This window comes from Eumetopias jubatus, unplaced genomic scaffold (assembly GCF_037043125.1).
Source record: "Eumetopias jubatus isolate StellerSeaLion01/CBP00866 unplaced genomic scaffold, mEumJub1_p1.0 scaffold_156, whole genome shotgun sequence".
NCBI lineage: Eukaryota > Metazoa > Chordata > Mammalia > Carnivora > Otariidae > Eumetopias > Eumetopias jubatus.
In genome coordinates, this window is record NW_028274962.1 from 202,035 (window position 1) to 214,031 (window position 11,997).

General features: G+C 42.5%; 1 long non-coding RNA gene across 2 annotated transcripts in view; it reads left to right on the top strand.

Moving 5' to 3' along the window:
- The window catches only part of LOC148161560 (uncharacterized), a 43,073-nt gene extending 32,269 nt beyond the window's left edge, over positions 1–10,804 (top strand). Inside the window, exons 2-3 of one of the 2 annotated variants that reach the window (XR_015767520.1) lie at positions 7,078–7,482; positions 8,713–10,804. This is a non-coding gene — a long non-coding RNA (uncharacterized LOC148161560). Of the gene's footprint in view, positions 1–7,077; positions 8,332–8,712 lie in introns of those variants that run through there. The other variant, XR_015767519.1, reaches the window with a different exon arrangement.
- Positions 10,805–11,997: the final 1,193 nt, after the last annotated feature.

Sequence of the window (11,997 nt, forward strand, 5' to 3'; positions counted from 1 at the left end):
AGGTAAGAAATTTCTTCCCTTAGAACTATCTCACCTAAGATTCTACAAACTCCCTCAGGACCCCATTCCCTCTCATACTCTGTCCTCAGAAGTTAGAGGATTTAACAATTCACTGTAAGTGGTTACAATTCTGAACTTCAATATTCTTGGAAAAGGAATGTCATACTATATTGTATTTTTTCCAAGAAATTGTTTAATCTATATAAGTTATTTGACTCGGTCATTAGTGATCTTTGTGCCAAGATAGCTCCTAATCAAATTCTGGCAGAATATAAGTACCATTGAGAAGAAAGCGTACAGATCTTTCTTCTGAGAAGTACGTATTTTTCTTTCTGGTTAAGCAATGTTATGCAACAAATCTTCCAACTGGCTTTCTATCAAGGAAAATCTATTAAAGATGAAATGCTCTAAGGGACATGATCACAGGAGCCTGAGATGCTTGTAAGTAATTACATTCATGCTGATAATTAGAAGAAATAGTCTATGTAGTGGATAGAGTAAATCACCCTTTACCACTGGTCTTGGATTTGATTTCTCCAAGGAATGCCAAGAAAAGCCTTTATTTAGCAGCAGTTTATGCCTCCCTCAATCCACTTATTTTGTAATGTAAAAAGGAGAGTCTGAAAAAAGAGAATGGGCACCTTGACATTTTAACTGTTTTGTTTTTAATGAAAATTTTCTTCTTAGAAGTGAATATAAAGCAGGTATGGGCAACAAGCCAGTAAATGTTTATTTAACACCTTAATAGCCTTGCATGTCCTAAAATGCCTTAGCTCACACTTTAAAAACATCCTCATTAGATTTCTCCGCTCGCTTGCATACTATGCTCAAACAAATTAAAGCATTTCTTAGCAGCCAAAACAGCAGCACAAACACATATACGAGGAGTGTATACCCGCAACCTTGGTGCCAGGTCCCAATGCTCAGAATTTAAGAATTAAAGTTGCCTTGAAAGCCATCACTAGGTAATGCATATATACGGAGATAGTATATATGTGAATAGAGCAATTTGTCAGAATTGATGTTTCTCCCCCAACAGCACACTGACTGTGGTGAACTTGGAATAAAACCGACAGTAATTCTTTCTTATTTTACAGTGAATCTGTTGCCTGTAATCACTGTGGACAAAAATTTGTTATAATTTCACTTCTTAATCAAATGGACGTTCAAAGAGCAGAGAGGGCCCCCTAAACCAGAGACACTTCTAGGTCCTTAGCCTGTCTCAAATAGTTAATTCTGTGGTTCTCCCCCCTGCTCCCTGAAACTCTATTTTGGGTTGCCAGTGGCTTTCTCGACTAGTTATCATTTCCCTCTTCCCCTTCACTGGCTGCCAGTGCCAGCCCTTCAACCATACAAATTCTCCAGTGTTCTTCCCAGCCCTATACTTGTCCTCTACTCTCTTCCCAGCAGGAGGAAGCAACTTTTAGTGAAATCAAATAAACCTGGGTTCAAATCTCAGTTTTACCATCCTTCTGCTGTGTGACCATGGGTTTCAGAAACTTCCACTCAAATTTCCCTCACTGGGTCTGCGTGAGGATTCAGTGAGATCAGATATCTAAGCACTGAGCAGAAAGCCTCACTCTTAAAGAGGTACTCAATGAACTTATGTTCTTCCTCTTTCTCTCTTCTTCCCCAGGCAAATGCTGGGGAACTTTCTGACTCTGTTGGAAAATTCTCCACGGAAAGTACTCCACACAAAATTCTTCAGTACATGAATATTCCCTATATGTAGGTGATGACCAAATCTATGCAACCAGCTCATACCCCCATCATCATCAGCCTGCTGACATGGGGCCCACAGGGACCTAAAATTCAGCACATCTAAAGCTAATCATTATTGAGTGACCTACCCCGCTGTTTTGAGTTGAATTGTCTCTCCTTAAAATTACTATGATTTAGTCCTAACCCCCAGTACTTCAGAATATAATGTTATTTGGAAATAGGGTCATTGCAGAATATAATTAGTTAGGATGAGAGAATACTGGAGTAGAGTGAGCCCCTAATTCAATGTCACTGGTGTCCCTATAAAAAGGAGAAATTTGGACACAGACACACACAAAGGGACAACACCATGTGAAGACTGGAACTATGCTGTCATGTGCCAAGGAACTTCCAAAAGCTAAGAGAGAGGTCTGAAATAGGCCTTTAGAAGGAACCAACCCTGTGATTTCCTGATCACGGACTTCTAGCCTTCAGAACTGTGAGATACGAGTTTCTACTGGTTAAGCCACCCAGTCTGTGGTGTTAAGGCAACACTGAGAAACTAATTCACCCCTCCTGAGGCCCCTCCGCCTCTAGCACAGCCCTGCTCCCAAGCTCCCCACGTCAGTGATGACCCACAGGGTCATCTTCCAGCCACCTGCGTTCAGTTCACCTTTGACCCATCCCTTTCTCCTCCACCATCTCACCCGTCTTGTACCAAATCCTTTCAACTCTACCCAGGAAATAGCTTTCTCATCCCCTTTCCCCTTCCTACTGACACATGCAGAGTTTGCCTCGTCTTCTCTCATCGGGCAACAATATAATTGGTTTTCTGACCTTACCATACCTCATTCTCTTTAATGCAGCGTCCACACTGCCACCAGACTCACTTTTCAGAATCACAGATCACAGACCTGGAATGGCCCTTACAATCTGACCTCCATCCACCTTTTGGTTCCATCTTACAATGTTCTCTTTCTAACCTCACCTCTCACCCAGTAGCCCCCACTAAAGCATCACATCCCATCCTCAGATACCAGGCAACTCTGCCAACCCCCACACTTTCATGTCCATGTGCCTTTTGATCTGCTTGGAATGCCCTGCATCTTTCTTCAGAAGTCAAAATATTACCCAGCCTATTGAGGAGAGGGACAAGGTTAAGAAGAAAAGGCTGCGTATTACAGAGTATCAATCAGGGAGCAACAGTTAGGAGGAAAAGATGGTTGAAAGGTTTTCATTTTGATTATAAGTGTCATTGAGTATCTTTCAGACACCTAAATCTCTATGTCTGGGCACCTGTCCCTGTATGTACCACTCTATAAATCAGACAACTATGATAGTATGTCTTAGTTCGTACTTGTGTGACACCTTCAACTTTGAAACACTGAGTATAAGAGATCTCTGTTCATCCAGTGGCAAAACCAAGTAGGAAGAGTTCTAGCATAGCTACAGCTTCACAAATGCCTGGAGTGAAGTACGCCTCCAGGTTAGCAGGGCGGCAACCCGTTTGCCTAATTACATTATAGCAAAAGTTACATTTTTATCAGGAATATTCCATTTAAATATTTCATTTTTAAAATATAAAATCACTCTGAAAAATTTCCATGTTCCATGCTGTAGGAGGCATTCCATTTTTTGGTTTCATCCTCACGTTTGTGATTTTCCGAAAAATTCTGCCATTTATAAGGTATTTAGCACATTCTTCTTTAGGATCATTGTTAAGAAGCTCTTTTTCCAAGGCCTCACTCTGACCATCAGCCCCCGGCATCCTTCTCTTGACCTCAATAAAAAATACAAAAGTCTATGGGCGCCTGGGTGGCTCAGTCGTTAAACGTCTGCCTTCAGCTCAGGTCATGATCCCAGGGTCCTGGGGTCGAGTCCCACATCGGGCTCCCTGCTCGGCAGGAGGCCTGCTTCTCCCTCTCCCACTCGCCCTGCTTGTGTTCCCTCTCTCTCTCTGTCTCTCTCTGTCAAAAAAATAAAATCTTAAAAAAAAAATACAAAAGTCTAAAATCAAGACTATTCTCCCAGCTTAAATCCCCATGTATGCCATAGAACCCAGATGCACTTCTTCTTAATACTCCGACTAACTCCATGGTATGGATTCAAGTTACGTTATCTCTGGGGCCTTTGAAAAATCTCACATGTATATACCTTACAGAACACACACAAAGGATATGTCATTCAACGTTCCATAAGCAGCTGTACTGAATCCCAGATGCAACCCTCAACCTTCCAAACTGAAATCCAATCCCCTTCCCACTGCAGGAAATGAAACCACTGAGACTGTCTTACTCTGCACTTACCCCCTTCCCAGACACGTGCACTGTGTGTGGCCTGTGCCCCATCCGATTCTGTATCCGCCTGCTTCCTGTCATGATTCACTGCCATTAACTCCCTTTTGCCATTCTGGCCAGAGCAGGGTGGTGGTGAACACTGAAGAAAAACTATTTTCCAAAGTAATTTTTCAAAGTGGCTCCGTCAAACTGGCAAAAGGTAATATTTATAATAATCATGGTAAAAAAAAGCATTATTACACCGTTGACCTTTGAGGTTGTATGAGAAGATTTCAGCCTACAAACATGAACTAATGAACAACGAATTTTAAAGCCACATGCTCTTCTCACACTCCCACCCCAGGACCCCATGTTAACTGCTTGTTTTCCTCGTCTTTGTTAAAGTTCAAGTGGGGGTAACACTGTAAGCTTAAATTTGGTGCAAAATAAAACATATTTTATGAATTTGCAAAATTAAAAAAGCTCCTCATTGAAGAAGGGCCCACCATTTTCATGCTCCCCACCCCCCACTCCCCATAACGCAGAGCCACCTTATGTGGCTCTACACATTCTTCCTTCTCTTCTCTCATTTCTAATCATGTGGTCATGAAGTAAGGAGGAACATTTTTTAATTTAATGAATTTTAGTAATTTCCTTGTTTAACTCGACTCAGATGCTTTTACTTTTTATAAACTCTGCTTCCACTGGTATTTTTAAAATTAGTTTTTAAACATTTTTTTCTAAGTTTTGAATACAGCTTCTCTCTGAATTTAAACAGACCCTGTTTGCCAAATTAAAAAATCTGTGCATTTGCATATTGGCCTTCATAAAGCCACTAAGGGAAGCAAACCTGAAATGTGCTTTTACCTCACCGTGAGGCAGGCCCAAGTCCTTCCTATCTCAGATGCATGCGCCACGCATACGCGCGCGCACATACACACACCCCTTACTGGCATGTTTAGATACCTCAGAGCTCCTAAGGAAATTTGGCTGAGACTCCAAATGGTATAAGAGTTCACACGCAACACTTAATTTTCCAGTGTTGAAGATAGAAATCCAAACACAAAAATTTTTAAATTGCTAGGATTTGAATATATGCTTACGTCAGATCTCCTATTACCTCAATAGGTCTCCACTGATCTGTAAAGCTATTTCCACTTTCCCCATTTCTCTTCCTACCTGCTGATGGGTGAAAATTAAATACAAGTACTCTATTTAAAAAGACAACTATGCTATTGTGCTTGAGGCACTCAGAAATGGTTTATTCCTTTTCAATCTTTCATTCAAATTTATTTTCTCCAGAATCGTGGGACATGGTTCTTTATTTCTCTCTGCCCTAGACAGCGGGGACCTAAATTGCAAGAATTAGTTCTAAGAGGGCATGTAACAGTACTGAAGTTGGCTTTCATAACACACTCCACATCAAAGCACCAATCTTCAAGGGCCGGTTATATCCCTATTATGTAAGTTTATGAATTATTCCACATTCTGTTACATCTTCAGTTTTAAATGCAACAATTTCCCCATATAAAAAGTAGTCTGTGAAAGACACTGAAATGTTCAGTGTATGATTCTTCGTGGCAAAGCATGGGACTGTGTGTATGGACTTACTACATTTCATCTTCCTACAGGAAATGAAGTTTGCTTTCTTTCTATAAAATAAATGAGATGGACCCATATGAGCACACAGTGTGATATATCCAAAAAGGAGACAAATGGAAAAGAATAAAAACTTTTAACTAAAGAGTTAAAAATGAGATTGTTCAGGGTCGTCTGGCCAGCTCAGTTGGTGGGACTCTTGATCTCCGGGTCGTGAGTTGGAGCCCCATGTTGGGTGGAGAGATTACTTAAAAATAAAATCTCCAGGCGTAAGTCAGTCAGTTGGGCAACCAGACCAGCTCTTGTTCCGCTCAGGTCATAATTTCAAGGTCATGAGTACGAGCCCCACATCAGGCTCCCCGCTCAGTGGGAGTCAGCTTTGAGATTTTCTCTCTCTCTCTCCCTCTGCCCCTCCCCCTGTGCACACATGCACTCTCTCAAAATAAATAAAATCCGTAAAAAATAAAATAAAATCTTTTTTAAAAAATGAGATGGTTGAAAAATAACATGGTATATATTATTATCTCCATTTTACAGGAGGACACTGAAGCTCAGAGACAGGACCAGCAGGATAACTTGTAGGGTCCAGTGCAAAATGAAAATGCAGGGTCCCCTTGTTCAAAATCATTAGAGATTTCAAGGCAGTGGCAAGAGATCATTAAACCAGGCACAAGGCCCTGTGTGACTACATAGGTTCCTCCTCAGAGAATATGTTCCTACTCAGAGAGGTTAAGTAACATAAAATCAATGCTAATGAAAAATTGGTTTGACTTCAGAATTTAGAGCTCTCACTCTTAGCCACAAACAATAAACATAATTTACTGGGGGTTTTCTATAGACTGAGCATGCAAGATTATCTCATACAATCCATGCAGTAGTCTGATTAGATGGTCATTATTATCCCCATTTTGCAGATGAGGCAACTGAGCAACCTGAACACTGAAATATACAGTTGCTATTTTTTGGCTACCCGGCATCGATCACTCCTTCCTAATAGCACATCAATTCCCTTGGTAAGCACCCTGAGGGCAAGGATGCTTTCTTGGTTTCGAACAAGTGCCTAGAACAGCAGTGAATAATCGATAATCAATGCCTGCTGACTGAGATGTGTGCACTGTTTTCCCACAACAGTCAAGGGTGCTCGAGACTTCCATGTTCAGACCCCCATGTCACCTCCAGCACTGCAGGGCCGGGCAGACAGTGCATGCCCGAAGCTGTTTCTGGAACTTTGACCCGTGGGTAGGGTGCCACAGACACAGACAAATTAGAGCGGGATTACTTCAAACGTCCTGGCCCGGCAGGAAGTATAGTGGACCATGCTTTCTGTGCAGGTTCTGTCTTGAGTTTAAGCCTCACTCTCTAGCCTTCTCATTTCACAGACAAGCTTCTCACTATATATATAACTGAGTCTGGAGTCCCCAAGACCAGCCTCAGTTTTGAAGATTTGCTAGAACTCGCATCTCAGAAAACCTGCTCTACTCACCGTTGTGGTTCATTACAGCCGAAGGATACAGATGATCAGCCAGAGAAGAAGGCACAGAGGGCTGAGTCCAGGAGCCTCTCCTGCTGGAGCCACGCGGACCGTGCTGAATTCTGCCAGCCGCCATGTGTGTCAACAACACCCGTGACATGCTAAGATGTCATGACTCCTCACCCACGGAACCTCGGCGTCCACGGTTTGTATGAGGGTCCCATGGGCCCGCGGCACCTGTGTGACTGACCTAAGCTACTCAGTCTCCAGCCCTGCAGAGGTTGGCCTGACCCCGCGGCCTCAGCGGATAAAAACAGCCGTTCACCCGACGTCACAATTTTGGCGGAAGCGGTAGGGTCAAACTGACACAAAGTGGCCCGAAGCACCAAAATCCAAACACACTCCTCCCAGGTGGGATATTGCAAGAACTCAGGGGTAAGCTGCCAGAGCCCATCAAGGGCCAAGCCTTCTGAAGACAGGCCTTTCTTTGGCACATGCACGACTTGAGCAGCCTGGGCCTGCTGAGCTACCCTTTAACTGTACGACATCTGATAATGTTGGTGAAATTAAGTAATTGATTGATTCAATCCTACAGTCACACAGCTAATAACTATAGGCCCAAAATATAAGTTCCTTCCTGATTCTAAAATCTAAGCCAGGAAGAGTTGGTTGTGACAGGTTACCATTTATAAGAGGAATTTATTAACTAGAACCCTAATGGTCTATAAAAATTAAGGCACCACTCAGCAGTCCTACTTCTCAGAATTTATCCTAAGGAAATGGTGAGTGAATACACAGATGGGTTTACAAATATACTTATTGCAGCATTACTTTTAGGACACAAAATTAGAAACAATGTATACATCCAACTAATAGGTGACTGGTTAAATCAAAAGCTGGCCAACTTTCTCTGTAAAGGGCCATACAGTAAATACTTTCAGCTTCCCAGGCTATGCAGTCTCTGTTGTAACTACCTAACTCTGCTACTATAGCACTAAAGCAGCTACAGACAATAATATATAAAGGAATGAGTATGGCTGTGTTCCAGTAAAACATGAACGGACTGGAGAGGGGGGCAGAATTCAGCCACCAGGCCATAGTTTGCCAATCCCTGGGTTAAACTCTAATATATATTATCATACACAACAGAATACTATCCAGTCATTTTTTAAAATTAAGCAGATCTATATGTGCCAATATGAAAAGATGTCTATGACATACAACTAAGTGAATAAAACACTGGAATCATACCATATGTACAACTTTGGGGTGAAAAGATTTGTGTACATGCAGGAAAAATGTTGAAATGATGTACATGAGGCTGTCCAGAGTTATCTCTGGAAGGCTAGGATTATGTGGGACTTTCATTTACTACATCATACATTTCGGTATTGCTTGAAATTTTTTACCATAAATATGTATGATATTTACAATCAGATAGAAAAATCCATTTCAAAAAAAGCTTGAGGCTCTGGCCAGAACACCTACTTAGTCCCACACTAAATTATTCAAGCTTCTAGTAAGTAAGAAATCCTGAATACAGGACAACTTCTACATTCAGTACTTTAGGAGCAACTCTCCTAGCACAGGCATTAAAATGTAATGACTCCTTAAAGTTCTTTCCAAGCCAAGGTTCTTGAGAGAATTGTTTTATTTTTTATTTAGAGAGAGAGTGCACACATGGTGGAGGGGCCAAAGGAGTGGGAGAGAGAGAATCCCAACCAGGCCCCATGCCCAGCTTGGAGCCAGACGCAGAGTTCGATCCCAGGACCCTGAGACCTGAGCAGAGATCAAGAGTCGAACACTCAACTGATTAAGCCACCCATGCGGCCCTAGAGAGAATTCTTTTAGAACTTTAAGGCCAATGTTCTTTTCCTCTTCCCATCACAATAAATAGCGCACGAACAGTCTTCTCTCAAAAGGAATAGATGTTTTTAAAGATTTGACTTATTCATTTGAGAGAGAGAGAACATGAGTGGAGGGGAGGGGCAGAGGGAGAGGGAGAAGCAGACTCTCTGAGCAGGGAGCCCGACGCAGGGGTTCAATTCCAGGACCCCGGGATTGTGACCTGAGCAGAAGGGCAGATGCTTAACCGACTGAGCCACCCAGGCACCCCAACAGAATAGATTTTTAACCACCCTAAAAATACATGAGCCTTGATAGGAAAGAAATGATACTGTGAATTTGGAGGAATAATCTTTATTTACAGCTCTGTCACACTGGGAGTGCTTGGAATTCTAGTTAGTATTCATATTCCATTTCTAAAATATTATACAAAGCCTGAAACCAAACTGTTAGAATTAACAGACCAGCAGCACCAAGGCACTCAGTCCTTAGAAGCTACAAATAAAATACCTTCTTGAATTGAATTTATATGCTGCCTAAATTCATACCCCACAAAACACAAAATGTCCAATGCTAAGTTCCTTAGGATATATAAAAACAGATGCAAACATAATCCATTGACTTTTTTTTTTTTCTGATGACTGCTAACTTTGCTGACAGTTTAGAGAACACAAGACGTTTCTGAAGACCGTGTTTACTTCCGAGGAGTCATTATGCACCAGTGAGCTGTCTTTCAGAAGGAAGCTCTAGCCAGTCTTACCAGCCACTCTTCACCGGAGGCTGGGTTTTCTCCCTCAACCACAGCGTCATATAATTTCAGACTAAGACCACCTGTTCTAGAATCACCTGTATTAGATATTTAAAAGATTGTTTCTCACTATTTTGTGTCAAAGAGATGAGGGCTTAGTATCTCCACGTTATTAATGTACGAAAACGAATTTACAGATAGGTTGCTTAGAGCCGATCAAAGAAAAACCTCCCTTTCTGTTAATTGCATAATTCATGGCATTTTTAAAACTAGCACTGATCCAAGTATCTTTTATGCTTATTGGCAGATTGATTATCCATGAAGAAGTTCTCTGTTATCTTTATTATCCATTTGGATGAGAAGGCCTTGGGGAAGGGACAAAGGCTTAGCTTTGTTTACACCCGACTCTACCCTTTCACATTCAGCCTCCTTTGTGAGTTGGCTATGATTTGAGTCTTCGGGGGAAGGGATGAATCTTGAAAAAGATCTTTAATAGAATTAAAATCTATTTCAGGCATCAAAAATAGAATTCTGATTATGTCCTTGCATCCATGGTTTCTGAAGGGTAAGGGGAAAATAAAACTCTGCCCACTTGCCTTTTTTATCTGCCAGGCTTCTTTTCTGTGCCCCTATCTTCTCACCCCCACCTCCATCGCTCTCATATTTCTATGACTAAAAAACAAAACCACGGGCTGGTTACCGCAACAGGATCATTTATTTGTGTTCTTCAAGCAGCCTGCAACACAGCCAGAAGATAATGGACACCTCATTTATTCAAGCTCTGAATGATCATATTTAATTCCCCGTGACAGCTGTCTTCCCCACATTAGCATTGCAAATAAGTTCGGTTTTGTAATGGCCTTCTATTGAACATGAGTCAATTATGTGTGGTCTGTATCGAGGCAGGATACGGTCTTAGTATCTATAGCAATATTTCTGCAAGCTGCTGCTCTTTACACTGCTCACATTTAAGCTGGCTGTTTACCACAATGCTTTCCTTGAACTATATTGAACTGCCTACACTTTCAAATAAAATAAAGAGGAATGAATGTAATTTGAAAAAGCAGTTACCCGGGCATATACATATTACATACCTCCTCCCCTTTTACATATGTAATCAACCTGGAAGCACTTTGAAAAAACTGCCGATTGTCCCATTTTAAAACCCAGATAATAAAATCATTATGGCCAATTAAACGATTACATGATGCTAGACACACTGGGGTTCAATGCCTGGTTTTGCATATCACTAACACACTATTAGGCCTAAGGCAATCAGTCTGAATTCAGAGTCATTTTCATGTAATGGAGGTGAGAAGCCTATGCGTGGGAAAAAAAGCAGCTTCCTCAGCGCCCAAAAGAAGATTTCAAGGTGACCTGATCTTAGCAAGGGGTGAAATGCAGCCCTCTCGCCTCAAAAATCTACAACTTGCCAAATGGCTCCTGCCTCCAGAGGTTCATCTACAGATGTAGCCACCAGCTGGGTTTCCATGGGGTTCCCCGCCCTTGGCAGCTGTGGAACCAGCATGTATTAGGAAGACAGAAGAAAGAGGCAGCTGGGTAGGAGAGAGGGGCTGCCTACCCAGACTCCACAAGATGTCATCGCAGACCATGTGTCAAAGTGACTCTGAGGCCACCTGGGCTGGCTGCCCAAAGTGATTCGTGGTCTCCCAAGTCTCTGAAGGCTCTTGCATCGTCGTCTTGCATCCTGATGTTCGACGGAAAAGCAGGTGGAGTGGCTTGCCTTGTCCCTCATGGCAAGGAGGAGTAAATCCGGTCAGCTCCCCTCACTGTGGGAAGCAGAAACCTGGCAGCCGTGCCTTAGCCCTTCCCAGCTTCTCAGCCTTCGTCAACCCTTCTCTGTCTGTCTGTAGGGAAGGGTATGCTGCGCTCTGGTGCCCTGGCCACATGGGAGTTTAGTGAGGCAGAGCTGCCAGGGAGGTCTGATATTCGGGAGGTTACGCTCAATTCAGGAAAGGGTTAACAAGCATGCTTGACTCCACCTAAGTCATGTCTTCCAACGCAGCTTTTCTCAGTAAACAGGTTGGCATTCTGATCCACCTTCATCTGATTCCTGGGTCTCACTCCCCATTGGCTGAGAGCATGGAGAAGAAGGCAGAGTTAGTTATTGGCCTAACCCTTACACCTGACAGGTAAATCCTTCCCCTTCTGTTTGATATTATACGGAGCAGTGCTTCACAGGTTCTACTATGCATGTACATCAGCTGGAGATCTTGTTAAGCTGCAGATTCTGATTCAGGAGGTCCAGGATAGGGCCCCAGAGTCTCTGTTTCTAACAGGTGGTCCAGGTGATGCCAATGCTGCTGGTCTCCAGCCCACACTTTGCTCGGCAAGAA